This window comes from Psammomys obesus, unplaced genomic scaffold (assembly GCF_907164565.1).
Source record: "Psammomys obesus unplaced genomic scaffold, mPsaObe1.curated_primary_1811, whole genome shotgun sequence".
Classification (NCBI taxonomy): Eukaryota; Metazoa; Chordata; class Mammalia; order Rodentia; family Muridae; genus Psammomys; species Psammomys obesus.
Genome location: NW_026585686.1, coordinates 6,898,461 through 6,924,982, shown reverse-complemented (window position 1 = coordinate 6,924,982; position 26,522 = coordinate 6,898,461). Strand labels below are relative to the sequence as shown.

Sequence of the window (26,522 nt, the reverse complement as noted above, 5' to 3'; positions counted from 1 at the left end):
CAAACTATTCCACAAAATAGAAACAGAAGGAACACTACCAAACTCATTCTATGAAGCCACAGTCACCTTGGTACCTAAACCTCTCAAAGACCTAACAAAGAAAGAAAATTTCAGGCCAATCTCCCTTTATGACACATAATCTGATTGGCCTGCTCTTTGATCATCTCACCCTGAGGGGGGAGCAGCCTTACCAGGCCACAGAGGAAGACAATGCTATGCCTGATGATTAAGCCTGATAGACTAAGATCAGAAGGAAGGAGAGGAGGACCTCCCCTATCAGTGGACTTGGGGAGGGGCATTCGTGAAGAAGGGAGAGGGAAGGTGGGATTAGGAGGGGAGGAGGGAGGGATTTATGGGGGGATACAAAGTGAATAAAGTATAATTAAGAAAAGTTAAAAAATAAAAAAGATACTACATGTAGCAAATTATGGTTAGGTTCTTTGATTTTTAATAATCAAATCTCGACTTCCTTTTCATTTCTAGGTGATGTAAAATAATGAGGGCTGTGAAGCAGTTCTATGCTACCTACTCCACATGCATTATGTAACTAGCTAGGCTTCAATTTCAAGTTCCAAGACACTTTTGAGTGATGGATGTTTTTCAGAAATATAACAATATTTTTAAAATTAGCTCAGTAAAATCCCTCCATAGCAACAATATTATGCCTTATCCTGATAGCTACCAGAATAGATGGTTCCATTTCCTCCCAGTGAAGGAAGACTACCTACTATGATGGTCCATAGTTCTCCACTGAAAGAGGCAGAGGTTGAGGAGTGGTTTATTAAAAACATTTGAAAGGGTCCTCTAATTCCAGTTCCTCAGTCTTATCCCCACCCTTCTAGCAGACCACCACTTAGGCCTCTCCTTCCTCTCTGTCCCCATTCCCAGAGACTAAGGAGATCTTGTACAGACTTCCTCTCTCATCTTACACATTTGTCTAGGCAAGTGACAGAGGAGGTGAAGGCACTCTATCCTGGAAACTTGCTGATCACACCCAGCCTGAGAATCTGGTAGGCAATCTTCAGTCTCCTTCCAGTCCTCCATTTCCAATTTCCTAGTTTTATCTTCAGCCCAGTAACAGACCACCTACAGCAACCTGTTTTCTTTATTCTTCATCTAGTCCTGGCCGATGCCACAGATCCTCATGACAGACTCATTCAGCATTCCCCCATTCTGTAGGCCCTCTTTGCTGCCAGCACCCTCTCCCTACCACCACAGCACCCTTCTAGCCCATCCCCATTCCTTCATGTTAGCTCCAAATAACTAGAAATACTTTCTACCAGGACCATCAGTGGTCACACCTGGCAGAAATTCAGAAGCACTCCCTTCCAGCCAACCCACATTCATGACACTCTCTTAAGATCCAAAGAGAGCAACAGAAAGCAGGGAATGGAAAGCCCATCCACCAAAGGCAAGATCAGATATCAACACTCAGAATTACAATCACCCCAAATTGTGATTGTAGACAACAGTATAAAAACACAATCACTAACAGCCAGGACAATATGTTTCCACTAGTGCTATTATAGTAGGTCTTGAGAAATGCAACATAGCTGAAGCACATGACAAGGACTTTAAATGCCTATAACGAATATTTTCAAGGAACTTAAAGAAGGTGTGAATCTATGAAAACACAAACAGTGGAATAAAATGAAGCAAACAGTTCAAGACATGAACAAACACTCCACTGCCACTGATGTCAAGATCATGAATGTTGTTGTAAACAATGATGGAAATCCCAACCATTCTATTTTACCAATAAAGACTTAGGAGCCAAATGCTGGGGTGAAAACCTGCTAGCTCAGAGAGGCAGAGAAAACACCCAGCTGACCTCCCCTCTCAGCTCAGGTCCTGATAGAAAAAAAAAACCCAAAAGGCTCACTAGTACAACTGACAGCTCACAAAAAACCCAAGGCCAAAGGCTTGCTAGTTCAAAGCCCAAAAAGTTGGGGAGCTGAGGAGCTGAAGCCTAAGCTAAAGCCAGAGCTTAAGCTAATGGCTCTGCTTCTTCTACATGCCGTCTTAAACACCCTTCAACTCTTAAAGTCAACTCTTAAGTCCCTTCTACTCTTTAAGCCCTGTCAGCCAGTTTCTTGCTTTGCCTCTTGACCTACAGTTAACTTTATTAGATTTTATTAACTTTATTAGATTAGTATACAGAGAGCTCTTGGATTAAAGGTGTGGGCTAGGGCTCAACCAAATCAAACAATAAACAGGGTTTTACAGTTCACAATTTTGGGATTCACAAAGGAATCAAATATCCTGCAACACATGGAAATGGCTCCATGGTTGCATTCAACTTAGACTCAATTAAGGTAAGACAGCCCCCTCTGGTTCTTCATTACCTCTAACAGTTGGTGTTAGCTGGTGCTTTATTAGGCATCTTGCTTCTCCTTAGATGTGGCTACGCTATTTGTGAAATCCTTCATTAGTACTATGTATTATAATGGAATGATTTTTAAAATAAAAAAATAAGTTCTAAAAGATAAAAAGTAGTGGCATAAATTTTAAATCCTCTTTAAAATTAAGTTGAAATCCACCAGGAGATAAAGCACAAATCAAAAAGCAGAAAACAATCAAGAAAAAAACAAAAAAAGGGAGGATCAATCTGAGAAACTCAAACTTTCAGAGATTCAAATATAGAGAATAATAAAGGACACATAGAGAGGGAAATTGTTAGGTAATTAATTCAAGAAGATTCCCTGTAACTAAATATGGTGAGTTTTCTGACTTCAAAGTCTGATGATAAAATGGGTCAAAATAGATGGAAACCAAAGAACATTGTTAAGAACTCTCAAACAGGGAGGGGCTTATGGGGGGATACAAAATGAATAAAGTATAATTAATAAAAGTTAAATAAAAAATTAAAAAAAAAAGAACTCTCAAACAACTGGGAGAAGATGTTAGCACCTACAAGACACTAAACAGAAAAGATGATTTCATTAAAAACTGCCCAGAACTGCAATAAACTTAGCACTAGCAACTTTGGGAGTTAGAAAATAAAGCTGGGTTTTCCTCAGATTCGGACAGAGTAAGATTTAGTCGTCAGAGTGTAGCTTGAAAATTCAAGAAAAATAAATTGGATTAAAAGAAAGAGAAAAAAATTATTTAATTTGAAACTGAGAAATGTATTAGTTAGGGGTTTTATTGTTTAATGAAATATCATGAAATAGCAACTTAGAGAGGAAAGGTTTTATTTGTTATACATTTCATTGAGCGAAGCCAAGACAGCAACTCAAACAGGGCAGGAGCCTGCAGGAACCAAGAGGCAGGTGCTGATGCGGAGGACTTAGAGGGGTGCTGTTTGCTTGGCTTGCTTTCCAGGGCTTGTGTAGCCTGCTTTCCTATAGAACCCAGGACCATCAGCCCAGGGCTGTAAACACCACAATAGATTGGTCTCTTCCCCCTAGATTAGTAATTAAGAAAGTTCCCTAGGTACCTGCCTATGGCCTGATCTTATGCAGGCATTTTTCTCAATTGAGGATTCCTTCTCTCCTATTATTCTAGCTTGTGTCAAGCTGATGTAAAACTAGCCAGCACAGGAAATAATGCTCACAGTTTTACTTCCCAAATTTATTTGAAAATATTGTGCACAATAGAAGATATTAGCTATGTATAGTTCAGTTGCAAACACAATGAATGTTTTTATTCGTGTTCATTTGTAATTATGCTGATTACAAATTAACTATATAGCTCCTTGTTTGCAGTGCTGAATAGGTTGCCAGCATAGCTCTTCTGGAAATTGTCCTTTCACTAATGCAGGCTGTACCTCTGGAGAGGGGCTTGAAGAGAAATGAGAGGCAGCTCTGGTGGCTTGGCTTTGCTGAACAGGCAGTATGGCTTTGTGAAGAATATGGTCCAGAGAGGAGTCCTCATAATTTTATTTTCTAGCTTATATAATTATAAAATTAACATTCACACATGGAAAGAAATCAATCGGGAAATTTTATGGCAGTCACGTGACACACCTGTGCTTTTTGCCATGTAAAGGCAGCCACTTTATATACATGTAACATACAAAGGCAGGTTCCTTTCAAAGGCCCTTTCATGGTCTGTGTGCATAGTCTCAACATTTCAGAAGCCCTCTCTCTCACCTTCCCTTCCCCCTATGGCCCAACTCAGTCTGGATGCTTCTAAATGCCTCTGTCTGTTCTCTTCCTCACATCCACAATAAACCCTTCTCAATATCTTGGAGCAGTCATGTCCTCATTTTCATTCAGCTATTAGGACTTTTACAGGCATTAATGATCACCTTAAGGGCCTAAGGTCCTATTCCTCCCTTTTTCTCATCCAAACTTTATCACTAATAAGGTTCCAGCTGTAGTTCAATCAATGACAGAGAATTTGTGATGACATATTGGTGGAATCTGCCTAAAATTTGTCCTATAGAGTATCAAGGAAAGGTTTCATGAGTCTTGGTGGTGTGGTGTGTGCTAATCATAGGACACTCTGCTACCAAGAGGAGCTCAGCAGGAAGAGGGTAGGGGCCAATGATGCTGGTTACCCTGCTTTTAAGGATGGCTGGGGTCAGACGTCAGAAAAGCCACCCAAACCAGAAGTAAATCTTCTGCAACTGTGGTTCTCAACCTTCCTAATACAGTGACCCTTTCATATAATTCCCTATGTTGTGGTGATCCCCCAACCATAAAATTATTTTGTTGCTACCTCATAACTGTAATCTTATTACAGTTGTGTGATAAATTGCAATGTAAGTATCTGAAATGTAGGATATTTTATAATACACTCTTTTGAAAAGATTAACATGATACCCTTAAGGGGTCACGACCCACAGGTTGAGAACCACTGCCCTCGAGGCCTTCCGACCATTGCTCTCACCTTAAAAGCTTAAGATTGCTTCACATAGAAATGAAAAATACCCAAAAAGTCTGCTTTCATTTTCACAGGGCAGGAAAAAAGAAATGGGTGAATTTGGCCCTGAGAAAAGTCGACCTTGTAAAACACCAAGAAGACGGTGTGACATACAGTGAGTGCTCAAGAACTATTATTATTGATTCAGTCACATATGAACACAAACGTCCAACAACAAGACCCATTTTTGTACCCTGAAATGTAAGATATTTTGACAGTTTTTATTAAACTTTCTTGGCAATCTTGGTTTGATTTTCCCATCTATAAAATTATTCAATATAAATAACAATTATGTGTACATAATATAATTCATTTAGTAGTTACACTGTTACATATATTGGAACCGATAACATCATTGATCATAGGGAAAATACAAGCTAATACCCCAGTGATATTGCCTCAAATACGTGTACAATGGCTCTTATCAAAAGGAAGAAACATAAATGTCAAGGGTATGGGAGGTGATGGAAGAATCCTTGTACATCTTTGGTGAGAAAGTAGATTGTCTGTCATATTGGAACACAGTATGGACATTGCCATAAAACTGAGAATAAAGTTGTCACAGGGTCTAGAAATCCACTACCATATGTGGACTATAGGAATGGACGCCTGCGCTCTCAAGGTCATTTCAGCATTGTTCACAATAGCCAAACTTCGTAAAATCTTTTCCTGAAACAACAAATTTCTCTTCATACTAGATAATGCCAAGTTCAGCATGGCTTGGTGAAATGACTACATTTAAATCTAGTTTTGTGAAGCAGTGAGTTTAAATAGGGTTGCTTATACTGGTAATGGGTTAGATAAAGAAGCATGGATACTTTTTGGTAGCTACACTACTGAAGAAAGTATTTCACCTCCAACAACTATTAGAGTATATAAATCCTTGGGAAGGGCTATGGCCTTTCCATACCCCTTTCCCTTGAAACTATTTCCTAAAATAGTTTTACTTTCCCCTAAAAACTATTAATTGCACATAAATACTTGGGAATAGGCTGGTTTTCTGTGAGATCCTTCCCTTGCCATGACAGAAAGTTAATGGGCCTAAATTTGAACAAGTCTTCTTTGGGTAATCACAGTGTCTCCAAGTTCAGAAGGACAAAAGCCATGTTGTGGATAGAGGGCAGGATTCTGGAACACAAAATATTGAAGCAGCCTAAGTGTCCATAGATAGATAGAAGATAAAAATGATACATTTACACAATGGAAAATTTATCTTTGAACAGAAAAAGGAAATCCTGTCATTAAAAATTAAAGGAAACTGTACTGAATGAAAGTTTGTTAAAGCTAAAATCTTGTTGACATAATTGATGTCCAAGGAATGTTCATTTTTCTTTCTTTCCTTCATGTACCCGTGTGTCTACATGGGAGTGCACATGTCAAGTGTGTTCAGTCTGTAGGCTGGAGGCAGACTTTGTATTTCTTCCTCAGCCACTTACTCTCCATCTTATTTACTGAGACAACTTTTCTCAAGTGAACATAGAGCTCATCCATTTTGCCCATCTAGCTAGCTATCTTGCTCTGGGATCCCCTGTTTCTGCCTCCTGAGTACTGGATTTTCAAGAGAGTTGACATGCCCACCTGTCATGTATGTAGGTATTGGAGACCCAAACTGCTGTCTCCATAGTTTCATGGCAAGTGTTTAAACTTTACCCAACTTCCCTAGACCCAAGACATATTTTTATTATTGAAAAACTAATAAGTGAGTAGACATATTTTATTTCACCATTATTCACATGACCCAAGACATAAACATAACCTCAGTGTCCTTAACGGATGGATGAATGAAGAAAATGTGGTCTGTCTACACTCAGTTGAGTACTAGATAATGTTTTCTTCTCAACTCAGGGATGAGGCAAGGATATCCACTCTCAACACTCTTCAATAAATTGCTTTAAATGTTAAATGCTAAATCAATAGAGACAAGTAAAATAAAAGTGATGTTATTTTTAAAAAAAAATACTCAGTTTATTTCTCAGTTTCTCTCTTAACGTGGCTATCATACAAATAATTGAAACTTTTGTATTTGTTTAATAATAAGCTTCACAATACAATAACTGAGTAGTCACTACTCTATTTTTTAAAAAAATTATTTATTTATTATGTATATAATGTGTTTGCATGTACACCTGCACAACAGAAGAGGGCACCAGATTTCATTTTAGATGGTTGTGAGCCACCTCTGGAAGAGCAGTCAGTGCTCTTAACCTCTGAGCTATCTCTCCAACCCCACTATTCTATTTTTAACCCTCTAAGCTAATTCTCAGAACAAGAATTGCAACCAGATATGGAGGGGAGGGGTAAAGAAATAAGTATATGAATTACACAGTAACCTTATGCCTACATGAAAGTGATACAAATGAGAGAGAAACCAAAGTAACTCTATTTGCAGATGATACAATCCTATTTTTAAAATTAATTAATTTTTTATTCATTACAATTTATTCATTTATGATCCTATTTTTAAATGAGCCTATAGATCCCACTAGAAAACTCTCAGTTTGATAAACAATTTCAACAAAGGAGCAGGATTAAAAAAAATGACATGCAAAACTCCATATGTTTTCTATAAATCAATGATGAACCCACTCACCAAAAAATTATTTTTATTGGAAATAGGCTCTAACTAAGTAAAATACTTACCAGTGAATCTAAACAAGGAAGTAAATGAGCTTTCTAACACAATCAGTAATGAAGAAACAAGGATGACAGAAGATGAAAAGAGCTCTCCTGCTCTTGGAGAAGCAGAATTGAAACTGATGAAATGGCTCCATTTCCCCAAACAGCCTACAAATTAAATGCCATCCCCATCAAACTTCCAATGCCATTCTCACAAAGATAGAAAATCAGTCCAGAAACTCACATGGCAACACACACACACACACACACACACAAAACACCCTTTGAACAAGCGTGAGCAAAATGTAACACTGGCGGTACCACAATACCAATTTTAAATAATACTAATATGCCCTGGTAACGAAGATTACGTAAAAATAGCACATACACAAAAAAAAAAAAAATAAGGGGTGGAGCATATTCACAGTGGAGGGTTGGCCAGCCACAAATAGAAATGAAATCATGCCTTTCACCAAGATGGTGCTGAAAGCCAACAAGGAAGCTCCTGCCCCTCCCAAAGTTGAAGCCAAAGCTAAGGCCTTGAAAGCTAAGAAGGCAGTGCTGAAAGGCATCTACAGCCACAAAAAGAAGATCCATATGTCACCCTACCTTCCAGTAGCCCAACACCCTGCTGATTTCAAACACCCTTGAAAGAGTGCCCCCAGGAGGAACAAGCTTGACCATTATGCCATCATCAAACGCCCCTGGACCACAGGGCCAGACATGAAGAAAACGGAGGACAACAACAGACTATGTTCATTGTGGAGGTCAAGGCTAAAAAAGCACCAGATCAAACAGGCCATGAAGAAACTCTATGACATTGATGTGGCCAATGTCAATAACCTGATAAGGCCTGACCAAGAGAAGAAGGTGTATGTTTGGTTGGCTCCTGATTATGATTCTCTGGATCTTGCCAACAAGACTGGGATCATCTAAACTGAGTACACCTGGAAAATTCTAAATCTATGCTTTTCCACCGTAAAAAAAGAGAGGAAATTATGTCATTTGCAGGAAAATGTGCGGAACTGAAAACTCTAATCTTATGTAAAATGCGACTCTTTAAAAGACCAATATCACATGTAGAACCTAGATGAAAAGGATATGAAATGAAAAAGCAGCCAGAGAGAACAAGGAGGATAAAACCTATTATATTGTACAGTTATTAAGTACCAATAGAAGACATTAAAGAAATACTCTATCTTACTATCTTGTAAGATAGTATATTTTAATGTTGAATTTATTTTTAGTTTACTTAATGTTTCAATTGAATGGGCAATTATTCCCTTAATAACTTTAATAAAGGTAATCATAGCTTTTTTGCCAGTTATCTTTAAATCAAATCTTAAAAGAATTTCATTTAAAGATGCTATGATGTGTTTAAATGGGTTAGGTTATGTCTAAAATTGATTTTGGAAATAATGATATTTTATCTTTTCAACTAAGGAGTATATCATGTTGGTAAAATCCTGTTTTATAGTATTTGCGGAATGCTTTCTTGCTATAGCCCCTACACATTGTTAAGGATTGCTCTTATGTGGTTTATAATTTAGGTATCTTTATGTAGTGACACATATGTTCTTTTTTCTGTTACTGAGATTAAAATTAATCTTCCCTTTATATAATGCACACAGTAATTTCAGGGTTGGGGAGAAGTAGAATGAAGTAGGAGTTAGAAACCCAGTCTTGTAGCCAGGTTGTCCCTTCTGTCTGGATTGCATGTGTTGCACTAATTGATTGGCTGAACATCGATGGATTGCCTTTGTCTCCCCAAGAGCTCCATTCCTGCCCTCTGCCCCACCCTTGTCAGCCAGTGAGAGTTCTGACCAGAAATCAGAGGGGGAGAATCCAAGAGGAGGGATTTCCTTCCAGCCTCCTTTTCTGCTTAGCTGGTCTGAGGACTGTGTCCATCCAGACGCCTGCGTCCCTCCAGAGCCCAGATGTTCCCCTCACTGGTGCATCCCTCCTCTCATTGTGATGTGGGTGCTGCAGGAGCAGGGCATCTCTGGCCCACACCTGTGCTTGAGTAACCTCCCCATTACACACCATATAGCTGTGTCTCTACCACTTCCCGCTAGGATCTTGACTGAAAGCAAACAATATAATAAAGATCTTGATCAATGTCTTGACTATGATAAACATGACATTCTTGTGGATGCCTCTTGGCTTCTAGTATTGATCTTGGCAGTTGGCTTAAATATATTATGCACAGTAGTTTTTAATCTTCTTTGAGATATTCTGAGTTTTATTCAAGTATTTTTGAAATTTACCACCTGCATTTTAGCATTATATATGTATGTATATAGCTTGATTTTAAATTTGAATTGCTGACCCATTGTTGCTGACCTTTTGAAAGAAACCCATTGTTTCTTTATAATTCCTTATTAATAAACTATCATTTCAAGCCTAGAATAATCTAATAAAATTACTGTAATTTATTTAAAGTGAATGATGGGCAAGTCACACCATTTGAAAGAATAGTCTTACACAAGAAACTAATGTACTTGAGCTGACACTCCTTAATTATTCAAGGTGTATTAAAACTGTCTTTTAAAATGCTACTTCCTACAGTTTTGTTTTTATTTTTTAATCAGACATAACTGGTAACTGGTGTGAATATAAACATGTTTTTGTTTTAATCCCAAGTGTGGGATGTGGGACTGATTTAGATTGTCCACAATAGCAAACTATTTGTCCTATGCAGGCTCTGAGAGGAGCTCTTTCCCAGCTGCAGAGAGCTTAAATCTGAGGACTCAGAGGGAGAAAAATGCCAGAGCCCAGAGTGTGGACTATTGAAAGAACAAGGCTGCTGCTACTTCCCCTCCTGCAGCTCCTGTTGCTATTGATGGAGCAGGACAAGAAGTTGTATATCTACTGAAACAAGGATTGGACTGGCTCCAAGGAACCTGAGGACCCTAACAGACAGCTGTGCCCCCTCTCCCACTAACCCTTTCTCTCTCCTACCTAGTGTTGGGGTGTTGGAAGGGACATAGTGAATACCTTTTCTAGGAGATTAATTGTATATTACATCTAAAAATTGGGACACCAGCTTAAAGGAAATGGTAATTTCAGTAGTTCATCCTTACTGTACTTACTGTGCTGTTTATGGCATCTAGAATGGATTTGTTGTTTTTGTTTCCCATCAGTTAATTCTGGAGTGGATAAGAGTAATCTAATTGAATGTCTTTATGAACGTTTATGTGTTCAGTGCCAATATCTTGAAATTTTAGAGTCATAACATAATTGCCAAGCCATTGACTTAAAAAAACAAACACTGACATTTAAATCTAACACAGTAGTGTTAGTCAGACATTGAGAAAATAAGGCTTCAAGGGTTGCACTGTTACTTTAGAAAAACAGTCAACTTCATTTGATGTGATTCCATCGGACAGAACATGAAAATGCTAAATTTAATGTTTTTCATTGAAAAGTTGACAGAAAACAATCATCAATGATAAAATGCCATTCCCTATCAGAGAGTTAAAAATATTCAAGAAGATTTAGGACTGGCTTTCAAGAGGCTAGTCATTTAACTCTGTGGTGCAGTTTAATTTTGAAGTGTTTTCTTGTTATCCCTCCTTGATTCCCACCACCCCGGCTAAGGATGCTTCCTCATTCTTTTTTTTTTTAATTTAAAAAAATTATCATTTATTACAATTTATTCATTTTGTATCCTGGCTGTGGCCCCTCCCTCCCTCTTCTCCCCCTATGCTCCTCCCCTAGTCCACTAATATGGGAAGTCCTCTTCCCCTTCTATCTGACCCTAGCCTATCAAGTCTCATCAGGACTGGTTGCATTGTCTTCCTCTGTGGCCTGCCAAGGCTGCACCCCCCCAGGGGGAGGTGATCAGAGAGCCTGACACAAAATCCGGCTGTATCACTCCTAGGCATATATTCAAAGTGTGCTCAACTATATAACAAGGACACTTGCTCAACCATGTTCATAGCAGCTCTATTCGTAGTAACCAGAAGCTGGAAACAACCTAGATGTCCCTCAGTAGAGGAATAAATACAGAAATTGTGGTACATTTACACAATAGAATACTACTCAGCTATTAAAAACAAGGAAATTATGAAATTTGCAGGCAAATGGTGGGAACTAGAAAAGATCATCTTGAGTGAGGTAACCCAGAAGCAGAAAGACACACACGGTATATACTCACTCATAAGTGGATATTAAACATAACATAGGATAGCCATATTAAAATCTATAGTCCTACAGAAGCTAAACAACAAGGAAGACTGTAGGGACGATGCTCCCTGCTCCCTCACTCTTAATGCAGCTGGCATGTGAGAATTCCGTTCCCACAGCAACTTGTTTTACGTGCTCCGACTTCTAGTATTCTTGTGTGGTTTAGAGCAGAAGGAACAAGCGTGAGAACACACAGGCTCTACTAAAAGCCAGCATTATCGGACAAGCTCATTAAACTCAAGTGGGAATTGCAGACTCCAAAAATTAAAATATCTGAACATCTGTTAAAGCTCAGTCTGTCTTTCTTTCTTCTTCTATTTTTGAAAAAAACAAAAATCTCTGATCAACTTTTGATACAGAATAAATAAAGAAGCTTGATAAGTTAAATTCATTTGGCTGAAAGTTCAATGAGTTTGAATCTAGGGTAGTTCTTGGAAAAGTTCCTTAATGTATTTTGAAAAGTAAACCCAGAAAATTCCCAAGCAACAATATAGGAAAGCTGGGGAATTACATTTGCCAACCACATAGGAAGAGAGGAAACAGCTTAAAACAAAACAAAACAAGAACAACAACAACAAAAAAAAACAAGACAAGAGAGAAAAGTCAATTCCCAGCTTTTTTTTTTTTTTAAATCAGCAGTATTTTAAGTTATCAGGAAGTTTAAAATTCTTGTTTCTTCATTACCTTTGAAGTTACATCTGTACTTAAGCTTTATTTCTTTTTTATTTTTATTTTATTTTATTTTTTATTTTAAATTATTTCTATTAATTACAGTTTTAATAAGCTTTATTTCTTGTGAAACCCTCTTTCCTATCCTAAGATAGGAACTTATGGAATTGGTTGTTATTTTCTCTTTTGTTTCCTATCTTATAGTTGGCTTTTCCTAACAATAGCAAAGTGAAACTTTTATAGAGCTTGTTCAAACCTTAGATTTCTATGGCACATACATCATGTTCATGCAAAATCTTCATAACGCATCCCAGGGTTGCTGTAAGCTGTGCAGGCAGCTCTGTCCAGGTCATCTGTTAAAACAATTCATCACTGTTTACTCTATAGTCACCAAAGTGGGATTTCTTCATCCTCTTCCAAAAATATTTTTAATTTTTTATGACAACAAATTTTAGAATAATAAGAAAAACCCATCAACTTTATGTTAGGGAATATGATTTCATTATTGAAGCCATCGCTTCCATAGCGTACACTGACAGAATGTCAGACAATATTGAATGCATCTGTATGGCTGACTGCCATGTGCTGGGATCCTAGGACGGCACCTCAGCTGCATACCCACACGGCTCCATGGCTACACTTTTATCTCTAGCAGAAACACTCAGGGGAGGTGGATGTTCATAAGACCTAGCTTGACTTCCATTTTATATTCTTTGATATAAAATATTACAAATAAGGCTTTCTGCTATCTAGTTTTAAGGCATTTGGTTTTCAAACTTCCAAATATTGCTTTTTCAGGTACGTCTCAACATTTTACGGAAGCATCTGGAAATCTCAATACAACGAGCATTCAGCTATGAGCAGCAGCTTTCTCCATGGCAACCAGTACTTGCTCGCTTTTTCCCAGAGGCTGTTTCCATGCTGCCCATCTTTCCAGTTCCTTGTTCCAATGCTGTCATATAAACACTGTCGTGATCTAGACACTGCTTCCTGGTGAGGGTTAGGACTGAGAACATGGACAGTTTCACAGACCTCCCCATTCCTATCTTCGCTTGCACATTTACCCATTTTGCTCTTGCCTTACTGCTGACTCAGCTTCGGCTCTCCTTAGCCTTTTTCTTGTAAGGTTTTCCCAAGCACCATTTTACTGTAAGATAATAATGCAGACATGGGCATTGGATACATGTAACACTTTAATAGGTGATATTATGAATTATTATTTTAAAATTAATTTTATATAATGTAATTTATTTTCAGGTTAAAAACATAAAGTGAAAACGGGATACTAAATTAAAATTGCACTTCCTTTTCATTCTTGATTCTTGTTCATGTTTGTCACCATAGAAACGTCTACCTGTGGCCTCTGATGCAATGTTTCAGAGGCTTAAGATTTGCACAACCAGGAAGACATATTTGTGGTTAGTTTTCACAAAGGCTGGCATGCTACAGATACTCCTTTCTATCTTATGTGTTCATTTGGATGAATATGGTCCCCGTAGGCGCATACATTTGAATATTTGGTCCCCAGCTGGTGGACTGTTTAGAAAGGATTAGGTGTAGTCTTGTTGAAGGAGGTGTGTCCCTGGAGGTGAGCTTTGAGCTTTCAAAAGCCCACACAGGCTCCCGTCCTGCCCCCTCTCTGCCTCCTGGTTGTGGATAAGATGTAAGCTATTGGCTACTGCTCTGGAGCCATGCTTCCCTGCCTTATGGCCTGCTTCCTGTCATAATGAGCATGAACCAATCCTCTAAAATTGTAAGCAAATTTCCAGTTAAATGCTTTCTTTCATAAGTAACGCTGGCCACAGCTTCTCTTTGCAGCAATAGAACGATAACTAAGACACCTTTACTTTATATTATGTGAAATCCAATGGAGATGATTCCATAGCAATGCCACAAGTCTCTTCTTTTAGTGGTGTCAGAGCATTTTACTTTAGGAACTTTTATGATGCTCAGTGCTGTTTCTGGCCTACCTCACAGCAACTTGTAAGTCATTGGTTTCCCCAACTGAATCAGCTTATGTGTACCTAAAGTTTTTTCAAGTACTTTCTTTTAAGTATATGGGTGTTTTGCCTGCATGAGTTTCTGTATACATCTTATATGCCTTTTGTACATGGAGGCCAGAGTGGTGTCAGATATCCTGGAAATAAAATTACAGGTAGTTGTGAGCCACTATGTGAGTTCTGAGACTCTACTTCAATGCCTCTAGAAAAGTGGTACTATTATATGCATTTTAATGAAAATTTGTATCTTTGTAAATCTAATAGATGAATGGTTTTAACTGTGGGTCACGACACCCTTGGGGGTTGCATATCAGGTATTTTGCATGTAAGATATTTACACTATGATTCATAACAGTTATGGAGTAGCAACAGAATAATTTTATAGGTAAAGGTCATCACAACAAGAGGAACAGTATTAAAGGGTAGCAGCATTAGGAAGGTTAAGAACCACTGTATTAGATGAAAGCTGGCATTTCATTACTGTGCTCCAAGAGGACAGACAAGCCAACTTTCCAAACAGTATTTCAGCTCTGAGTGCTTCACTCTACCTGACTCTGATTTCTACCAGCTCTGTGAGTCAGATACTAATTCTACCTCTCTGAGCTTTGGTGCCTTTCATTTCAAATCAAAAACAGTTGGCTGCGTATGAATATAATGACTCAGTTTTTAGAACTCACTCTATAAACTGACAACTAGTAACTGGTATAAAACATAGTTGTCTTGGTTTCACATTGAGGCAAATACGTCATTGCATTGCACACTAAAAGAACTGGATGTTGAGGTATATATAAGGAAGTATGACTTCAAATCAGTGCCCAATATTGTGTTGCTTTACTAAGTCATGAGAAATGCTTTGGTAATATGGATGTAAAAGAATAGATATTAAGATACATTGGGGAGATTGGAGAGATGGCTCACTAGTTAAAAGCATTTTCTGCTCTTTCAGAGGACTGGAATTTGGTTCCCAGCACCCAGACTGTGCATCTCGTAAATGCCTGTAACTGCAGCTCCAGAGGATTGAATGGCTTCTTCTGGAGTACAAAACTTAAAAAAAAAATGTTGGGAGAGTATACTCTTGTACTGAGATTAATGTAATATGTAAACTGATAAACTCTAGCCCTGGTTTCTATAGTCATTTATAGATTTAGTCATTGAATCTCACTGATTGTAAAACCAAAATTTCTCCTCAAGAGTAGCAGAGTGAAAAAAAAATAGTAAAAGACTCACGAAAATCTATTTTCCTTTTCTATAAAGGAAACAATCCATCTTTCCTTTAGTCATATGAATTGCTTGCAGATAATGATATTTTTGTCATTTTATTCTTGACTAAGTTGCTTTTGTGTGTGTGTGATGTACATGCTTATTGTATGTGCAGGTATGCGCCTCTGAACATCTGCCTATAAACATCATCATCTTTTTCTATTGCTCTCCACCTTATTTTTTTGAGCCAAAATCTCCCCCTGAGCCTGTAGCTCCATGGTCAGCTGGAGTAGCTGACTGACACATTTCTGAGATCTTCTTATTGCTGCCCACGCCTGCTCCCCAGGGTTGAGATAACTAGTGTGCATTCTGCCACACCTAGCTTTTTACTTGGTTGCTGGCAACAGAACTCAGGTCCTGGTGCTTGAATGGCAAAAACTGAATTATGGCTCCCCACCCTTTAGTTGCTTCTTTGTGTATAATTCAGCGTCACCGAGATAGAGTCTTTTACCCCACTTGCGGTACCTTTCCTATCTCTTTCTTAAAGCAACTCCTGGTATCACTGCAGAGATTTCCAGGCTTTATTTTCATAAGTCCATGTGCATTTTATTTTGCAAATTGTTTTTTATTAAACAGGAATTCTGAGATCTATGTAGAATTGTTTACTCCTTTGAATTGTAACTAAATCTGTCCTGGTAGGGATTTAAGGAACTTTCAAATTTTACTATTATAAATTATGCTGCCAATAAACTTGGATAAGTACTTTCTTTTGGGAGAATATTTACCTAGATCCCAGGTTCCTAGCCACAATGAATTTATTTGTTGATGAGGCATCACTTATAAGAGAATTTATGTACACACACACACACGCTCATACACACCTTCCCATTTTCCCACATCTTCTCAAATATTAAATTTGTGATTTTAATATTAATTTTAGATGTTCTTGGTTCTTAACGAATAAGGCTTGCATCATGTTTAACTCTGCTTTTCTGTGGTTTCTAGTAAGAATGAATGTCTCCATGCTTTTGGAGTCTCCTCAGTTTTCTTTGTGATTTGATCTTCTTTATACTGGATGCTTTGTCTTCTTATTGTAGCTCATTACCTATGCCACCACACATCTTCTGACTGCTGGTTATGCTGTGCCATGCTTCATTTGATATGCGATTTTGGCCTACTGTTACATAATGGGTTTTTTTTTTTTTTCATTTAGATGTTTAACATGTTTATGTGTATCAGTGTCTTTTGTGGTGACTAAATTACATATAATACATATAAGTCTTACGGGTGTATATACACATATATAGTTCAAATGAAGCTCTCACACTTGAGCTGATAATGCCCTCCCCCACCCACCCAAGAGCCATAGACCATCTAACAAAAACAAATACAAACCTCCTTTCAGTTACTGGTCAAGAGATTCCCCAAATAATGCAGGTTATTGCTGTTGCCTTTGGTGGCCCACCAGAAATTGAGGCTAAGTCCCTATTGCTAAAGACACCATATACATCAGGCACAAAGCATGGAGATTGGAGCTGAATCTGACCTAAAATCCTCCTCACTGAGGACTAACTTTCACAGCACTGGAAGGTGCCACAAGCCTCCAAGGCAAGAAACTAACAACAGTCCTACTCAGTTGTGGAGACGATGAAGGACAGTGATGACCAGCACATGGCACATGGCCCTAGGGCACCATAGTTGCAATCGTATCTTGGAGATAACCAACAGCTGTGTAATTGGACTTAAGGTCTGATTAACAGGAGGGAAATCATGCCTGGTTCTAGAAAGCTAGCCAACCACTAGGTCTAGGGTAGTCATGAATCTTAGAATGGGTATACGTTTCTTTCTTTCTTTCTTTTTCTACTGCCTTTACATTTTTTTCTTATATTTATTTGTTCATTTATTTATGTAATGTGCATGTTAGAGGGGGCACATGGTCGACTAGCACCAATTCAGAGGTTATAGAGCAATGTGGGGGAGTTGATTCTGTCCTTCTACGACATGGTTCCTCATAATTGAGCCTGGCCATTTGGTAGACTTGGTAATAGTTGCCTATATCCTCCGCGCCATCCCACGACCACCCGCATTCTTTGTTCTTACCGCTTTCTAATTGCATGAGCTTGGACAGGTCACTTGACACCCCTGTCAGCCACGGTGCACATGTGGAGCTCAGAGGACAATTTTGGAAGTTGATATTCATCTTTCACCTTGTTTGAGACAGAGATACACACTGCTCGCTACTATGCATTATAGGTCAGTTGACACCACAGCTTGTGGAGAATCTCTGGGCTTCATCATTCCCCTCACTGTGGGAGTGCTGGGATTGCAGGCCTGAAAACTCTGACCAGCATTGTATGGCTTTCAGTGATCCAAACTCAGGTCCTTACTCTTGTGTGACACCTGGATCTCTGAGCCATATCCTCAGTTCCATTTAATCTCTTGAACTTATGGTTTTGCCATCTATGAAATGAGCAACTTACTATTTCTGGTTATAATTTGACAACTAAATGAAGCCACGGTTGTTCATGAGTGTGTTCATCTAAATCTTGCCCTTGCCCAAAGGACAAGAATTTATTATCTGTCTTATTGTCATTATCCTGAAAGAAGTAATAATAATTTTGAAATCATGATGTTTATTTCATAACTAGTTACTGATCAATTTGGATTTCAAAGAAAGGTTGATTATAGATGAGAAATGTTGACATGATATGGCTCACTCAGCCTTAGGCTAGAATCATACTCAATTAGCTTCTCTTAGTTCTACTGAAAGTTAAAATTTAAAACATTAGAGTGAAATATGTTTGTGTTTATTGTCTAGGTATGTAATGGACAGACTGTTAGTCTGTTGAATGCCTAAAGCTCTGCAGAAAACAAGGCACTCACAGCCATGTTACCATGCCCAACTTTACTGAACTCTCTGTTTCTCCTCAAATACCTGCTCAAGGCAAGACCAGAGTTTTAAGTTATGTGTGCAGTGGGTGGGAGGAAACAGGAGTAGGTGGGGAAGACTGATCTGGGTAGGAGGTAGGCTGATTGCCAGATTCCCCAAGGTGATAGAGTAAGCTTTTTTTTATTATAATTTAGTAGAAGGTCTTATGCCAAAAATGTTTCCATAAAAACATATGAATGTTGGTTCTTGTTGAAAAATGCAAATCAGATGGTTGTAATGTTTTAAGCCTTACTTGGAATACCTTAAATAACAAGCACAGACGTTTATGTGTGTACATGTATACAGTTAAGTATACCAAATTAGACACACAGAAAACATATTTTAAATGGCATTAATAGGCCCCCACCAGCACCCTGACATCAGGCTGAAATGCAAACCCACTGCTGTGGCAACCCTGTAGGCATCGTGGGAACTTTAACCGCCACAGTACACACTCATTAGACCTTCCTTTAGGTTGTATTTAAACAATCACAGCCCCAAACACACTGAGCCAAACATCTGGTCTGTCTAGCTGTAGCATTCCTATCCCAAAGTATTAATCTTTTACTTAGAGCCCTTCAAAACAATATCAGACAAACAAATATGCTGGGAAGGGACCAGAAACCTGGCTGTATATCATGTGGGACTGACCTTAGCCCTTGCCACTGCTCAGGTACATTTTAGAAAAGTCTCACAGATCTAGGCTGCTCCTGTAAGTTACTGAGACCAAGGACATTTGGATTCTACTTGATTGATGTAGATAATAAATAAATACAAGTTTCTTTAGTAACATTTTTTTCTGACATAACCAAGTTTCTGAGCAATGGTGGCTAATTTAGCTCCAAATAATGTATTCTTGGGATGAAAGGCTAGATTCTAAGACTATTAGCTGATCTAATGAATTGTAAAACTTTCTAAATATAGAGTAGATTGATGTATATTTCATATTTGAAATCCTCATTTATTTTTATATAAATAAATAAAGAAAATATTTACAGTAATACTGTTTATAAGGATTATCATGTTTTTTGTTCCTGTTACAAAAGTCTTATCAAAAATATATAATAATAATAAACCTCAGCAATGTAGCTTGAACATTGTGTAGTAGCAAAAGGCTTTGTAAGAGGATCTGGTTTTTCCCTTAAGAAAAGAACTTCTTAATATTGGCTGATGCACAGGGAGTCTTGTGGAAAACTGGGAGGAAAGAGAAATTTACCTGAAGGTGACAGGAGCTCCACAAGAAGACCAACAGAGCCAACTAACTAGGGCCCAGAGAGAGGCTTGCTGAGACTGAAGCATCAACTGAGGACCATGCATGAACTGGACCTAGGCCTCCTACAAAGATGTAGCAGATGGGCAGTTTAGGCTTCATGTGAGTTCTCTAGAAAGAGAAGTAGGGACTGCAACAGACACGACTCACTTGCCAGCTTTTTGATCACTTTTCCCTGGCAGGACTGCCTTTCCAGGCCACAGGGGAAAAGGACATACTCAGTCTTGATGCAACTTTATGAGCTGGGCTGGATGGGGAAGGGAGCTCCTCTTTTATAAGGACAAGGGGAGGGGGAGGGGAGAAAGAGGGATGGGGCTACAACAAGGATGCAAATAAATAAAAAAGAAAAATAAAAGAAAACTTCTTTCTGTTACCATTATCCCAAAATGAGATACTTAATAACATGACATCTCACAGCTCTCAGGTGCTCCTGATTTAGAATGAGGTAAGATGCCCCCAAAGAGAACTACTTTATATAACTGTTTCACAGTTCAAACTTTGATCAAGAGTCAGTGAAGCACTCAGATAAATTGGCAAACCCCCTTTTTGTCACTAGTGTGAATAATATTCCAGGTTCATATTTTAATATGGGGCATAAATAGCTTTAAATCTCTAGGCATACTTCAGAATCTCAGGAAGGTAGGTAGGGATTACATTTTCCACATATAGTATTCTCTACTGAGGTGTGTCACGCACTAGCTAGGTGGCAGAGATTAATAAGGCATATCGCCTGCCATCTGATGATGTGAACTTTGATTGGTCTCTTTAAGAATATGAGTTTATGATATTGTTTTGCATAGTATCACAATTATCATTATAAGAAGGAAGGCTGAAGCTGATGAGGCACAATAGACATGATCCCAGAATGCTTTCATAAAGAGAAAAACCTCAAATGGCTGACTTTCCAACAGTTTCTGAAATGGCCCTTCCCAGCTCTTAGCAGCCAGAGACCAGAGCACGTCAGAGATACAGGAGATACTAACACAGCCATTTTGAACTTGGGATGCGCATGAGAATCACCTGGGAAAACAAACACCTGAAAGTCCAAATGACCGGCTCCAGAGATTCTAAATTAATTGCCGGGATCAGCCATCACCAGTCTCTAAAAACTAATGGACTTTATTTTTAGAGTAGTTTTAGAGTCATAGTAAATTTGTGTAGAGTTCTCATGTGCTTTGGCTTCCACACATGTACAACCTCCCTTACCACCAACATTAAAAAGAGTGTTGTGTTTTTCATCTGAATCTGCCCCTACACAGCTGTATATTTAGGGCTGTGGACTAGATCAGGGCTTCTTATACTCTTTTTGATCAGGACCCCTTTCTGCCAAAGACTTTTAAAATTGTTTTGTACAAGTCAAATACTTGCTGATAACATATTTAAAACAATTCTTTGCCCTCCCTCCCTTCCTCCCTTCCTCTCTCTCTCTCTCTATATATATATATATGTAGGATTATATATATATATATTATATATATATAATATATAATATATAATACATATATATAATATATATAATCCTACTTAATATATATATTATATATATATAATATATATATATAATCCTACTTAATAAAGATGAAAGAAACTCTGCATCCTAGTGATGCGGGTGGGCTTGGCTAATTTTTACCTGAAGAATTAAATTTTGACTGAATATGTGATGCAGCAGGACACAGAGCATCTTCAATGTTTTTCAGAGTTTTGAGTTTATTACTATCAGTGCTGAGAAAACTACTCCTCATAAGTATGTAGGACAAAATGGCAGAATTCTGTTGATGGCCATACAGGAAATCAGAAACTCTGTCAGTCCCATCAAATTTCATTGAGTAATCTTTTTAAATATTTATTTTGACTAGTTTTATTTATTAGATTTTTTTATTAAACTCTAGAGTTCTACTCTAATGATAATGTTAACATTTCTTTTTTAATGTATTTTTAATTTAGCTTATTGAGAATTTCATCCTTTTTCTACCTCCAACTCCTTTGGTGTCTCTCCCTCACTTCTCAAATTCATGGCCTCTCATTCTTTAATTATTATTGTCACACACACACACACACACACACACACACACACACACACACACCCTGTTGAGTTCATTTAATGTTGTTTATATGATGTATTTAGGGCTGACTTCTTGGAATTGGATAATTTATCAGGATCCTTGTTTCTGGAGAAGACTGATTCTTACTTTCTCAGCAAATGTCACCCGCCTGGATCTCTTCATCTAGAGATGAAGACGTGAGAATTTCACCATCCACATCGGCATGCCATTTGGTGGTATTTTGTAGGTCTTGTTTAGGCAATCATATTGCTGCAATTTCTGGGTGATGTTTCCCTGTAATATACAGCAAATGATCCATCCTGGTCTTTTGGCTTGTAAATCATTCCACCCCTCTTCCTGTTCCCAGAGCATTAGATACAGTGGCTGTATTGCAGGTGTATCAACCAAGGACTGGAATGCTGTAATCACTTATGACCTGCATTTTAAACAGTTGTGGCTTTCTGTGGTAGTTTCTGATTGCTGCAAAAAGAAGCTTCTTTGATGAGGAGTGAGAATTACACTTATCCTTGGGTACAAGGCCATCATCATTTTCCTAAATCATTATAGTTTACAACTATATTCTAACTATATTCTTGTTATAAACCATAATGATTTAGGAAAATGATGGTAGTACATTCACCTTTAAGGTCCATGACCTTAGAGTAGTAGACCATGGGTAGCTGGGTAGGTTTACAGTACCCAGTGTGAAACCTCTTCAGTTCAGAGGTCCTCAAATCTAATTTTACAGCTGTTGGTCCAGATATAAGTGTCACTATTGCACCTTTCAGAGTGTTGTGCCATTAGGTCATGTTGTTCCTAGTCTTTACAGCTGAATAGGATTATTTTTGGTTGTTTTTCTCCTGTGGCAGCTTGCATAGCTCATTCTAATTTTAAGAGAGTTATTCCTTTACAAGGATGCTGCCAGCTCAGTTCCAGCTAAATTTCTCCAAGTCATGTGTCTGACATTTTTTTTTTTAATCAATGTACAGTATTACCATCAAGTTCTTGGAGACAACCAAAGGCAACAGCAATAGACTATTTTGTTTTAAGAGTCTTTGGAATGTCTCTGCCCAATAACTTGAAAAGAGGTTTCTTTTGCCTAGTACTAGGGCTTTTCTTAAGTTGTCTGCAGCTCTTGGAAGGATCATTGTCACCCCAAGTGGCATAATTTCATATCTATCTATCTATCTATCTATCTATCTATCTATCTATCTATCTATCTATCTATCTATCATCTATCTACAGACACTTTCACATATATAATTTAAGTAGACATAAAACAATACAAAGTTGCAGTGATGTCCTGAGCTCCAACCCCGATGAGTGCTACCACAAATATCTCGGGTTCACTCTGTGCTTGACTTTGAATTACTTTTTGGTTGCTGTGTGTTCAGAAACACTTTACTGTTGTCATTTGCAACCCTCACCTTAATTTTTGGCCATGTGGCTCATAGTTTACGAAGCCACTTCTTAAGTGACAGCTTTCTCTTGGTTTTAAGTTTAGCAGATTTGGACGGTTTGCTTTAAGGTTTTCTTTTGTACTAGTAATGCAGGTTCACAAAGACCCACACAGTATCCAGGAATTGTCATGTGATACTTTCTGAAAAATTATCTTAGGTTCCTTGTCTGCCAGAACTTTAACTTTTAGGCGAAAGAAAAATACATTCAATCTCCTGCACTGAAAACACTGACTTTCTTAACTGACATTACTAGAGAAAGGAATGGGAGCAGCCTGTGGAGAATGAAATGTTGCAACAGTCACTAGAGGTGGAAGTTGGATGGAACGAAGTTGGAGATACTAAGGTATATATAGAAACATCATCCATCTTATTTTTTGAAAGGTAGTCTTTCGCTGAAGCCTGATGGCTGGACAGCAAGCTCTGCCTGTTCGCCCCAGCAGCAGAGGTTATAGACATGTGCTATTGCTCCAGGATTTAGATTTGGGGAATCAGAACTCGGTTCCTCACGTTCTTTCCATAAATACTTTACCAAGTGAACCATTTCTCCAGTTCCCTTCTTATGAATTTTTCATTTTTATTGTGTTTTGAGTTTTTCTTATTCTCTTTCTCTCCCTCCCTCCTTCTTCCCCCCTCGTGTGTGTGTGTGTCTGTGTGTGTGTGTGCTTGAACAACCATGAGCCCACATGCCATGGTACTTACATGGAGGTCAGAGGACAACTTGCAGGAGTCAATCTTCTCCTTCTACCCTGTGGGTTCCAGAAATTGATCTCAGGTCATCAGTATGGGCAGTAAGCACCGGTGCCTGCTAAACCATCTTACTGACCCCACAGAAAATTGTTGTTTCTTCAAGACAGGGTTTCTCTGTGTAGTCTTCACTATCTTGGCACTTGGCCATGAACTCAGAGGCCTCTTTCCTCGGCCTCTGAATTTCTGGGATTGAAGACATGCTGTGCACCACCATGCTTAGCTTCCTTATAATTTTTAATAGTGACTGTATATAGAGGAGTGAGGGAGAGAAGAGCATGATCAGTGTAAGAAGGAGGCACACGTGATAGGAACACAACTGTAGCTGGCTGACTTTAAGGCGAAAGATTTACATGATCTGAATAGAAACCAGAGCATGCTGGCTGACGTTAAACATGGTCATAGAGAAGGCGTATTCTTAGGATGAATCAAAGATGTTTTCAAAAAGAACCCTGCAAAAAGTCTGCAGAGCTGGAGTGAAATGTGTCAAAGGCTCTCAGAGATAATGGTACTGACTGCCCTCTACATCTGCGGTTTCTTCAAAAATACTTCTTTTTTTCTTTATTTTCTTCCCGACTTATCAGAACTACTATATCTCAAGGGCATCTTGGCTAAGAGGAGGCATCTATTCTTAACTGGGCATAAATTAGATGATTTGTGGCAACCTGTTACCAGCCAGCCAGGCAGTTCTTTAGTATACTCACCCAAGATAAGACAAACAAGATAAATGTCATTTTTTGTGTATTTCATTATGAAAATAAGTTGCTAAAACTAATCACCCAAGCAGAAGTGTTCTGGTGAATTCAGGCTTGGAGAATGAAATGTGAACCTCGGAGTCCAGTGTTTAGAAGAATCAGAGGAGGTTTTTTTTACCAGTAGATGTCACTGCAAGCATTACACACAGACTATTTCTAGGAAACTTTCTCCATGAACGTTGGTATGATTTAATTGTTAGAATACAGTTACGATAGACATAAAGGGTATTTATTCTGAAAAGCCATATATTTTATCATGGTCATGAACTTGTAGAAACGTTGGCTTTAGGAAGCTAATGCGTGTGCTTTAAATGGGCTTTTATACAATATATAGCATAAATAATAGAAACTTATGAGGTTTTAAATAGATATAGTGGGCTTTTCTGGATGTGATCAGATTTGCTTTTCAGCATTAGTCTATAGGATCTGATTCATAGGAAGAATTTAATGAGAATTCACGGACCTAACTTCTACCCTCTAAAACTTTGTGCAATTGGCATTTTAGTCTTTCAAATATTCCTTGTAAGTTTTCTTAGAGAAAGAAAGAAAGATCTGGCATAACATTAGCTTTCCTATTTAGGCTTTCTCTGGCTGCTTAAGCATAGAGTGTCCTATATCAGAAAGTTAAATCGCTAAGTCTTTTAGAAAAGTTCACTTTAATGGTGCCTGGGGCACTTATGCAGAGGAATAATGGCCACTGGGAAACAGATCTCTGTTGCTTTTCTCTTGTAGTCTCAGCTGACTCCTTAATGTAGTTAAACTGGCAAGGTTGAGCTAAACTGTTGTGTGAAGCATTCTCACTAGGAATTCCTGCATTTTGAAATGTATTTGCTCTTTGGAGATGGTAATGACTCTTATGCATCACCTAAGGGCAAGGTGTGTGACTGCTCCCAGCCACCCTAAGACTGGCCCTTTTTACGAATCAGAATTTAAGGTGGTCATAGAGTTTTTCAAGGTGGTTGGAGGAAAATATAATTTACCTAAGATGTTCAATGATGGACTTAATATTTATTATAATAAACTAAAATTTGATTTCAGTTTTGAAACCAGAAGTTACACATATTATATGCCTCTCTCGGTAAGGGTTGTTCTAACCATGCCTATCTCCACCGAGTTCAAGAGAAAACCAAAGACGATAAACTCAAGTTTATCCCTGATGCTGAATGAGTTTAGAAACGGTATGCTCCTCCTTTTTTTTTTTCTTTTCCATACCAGCAAGCAGGGCTTTGAGAGTTTCTTTTCACCCTCAGTGCTAGGATCCTGTCTGGTTTGAATCGGTGCAGGTCCTGTACATGCTGCTGCTGTCTCTGTGCATTGGACGTGACTTTTTTGATATTGTATCCCTGAGCCATCGTGACAAGACCAAGAATGGAGTTCGTGTGGAAGAAATCATGTTATTGACAAAAATACCAACGTCTGAGAAATAGGAAGCACCTTAGCACAGATCAGTGGGTCTTCACAGAATGAACAACGTGATGGCTGTCCTGCACTGTAGACCTCACAGTGAAGATACAATGACTTGAAGTTTTTTTTTTTTTTTTTTTTTTTTTTTAGCAACAGTCCTATGTGAAGTCTGGTGCTTAGTAGTTAACAAAGGTCAGTCTAGTAGATCTTTCAAACTTTAGATTTGTATAAAAATAGACTACCAACTGATATCCTTCAAGCACAGTGGCTAGAAAACATTCCTTTTGCATTAATTAATTTTCCCAAGTTATCTTTGCTTTTATTTGATACCATTATAAGAAAGGGGTTGTTGGACATTGACTATTCAGAGAGTAAA

General features: G+C 38.2%; 1 pseudogene; it reads left to right on the top strand.

Moving 5' to 3' along the window:
* Positions 1-7,962: 7,962 nt before the first annotated feature.
* Positions 7,963-8,421, top strand: LOC129692729 (60S ribosomal protein L23a-like; annotated as a pseudogene).
* Positions 8,422-26,522: the final 18,101 nt, after the last annotated feature.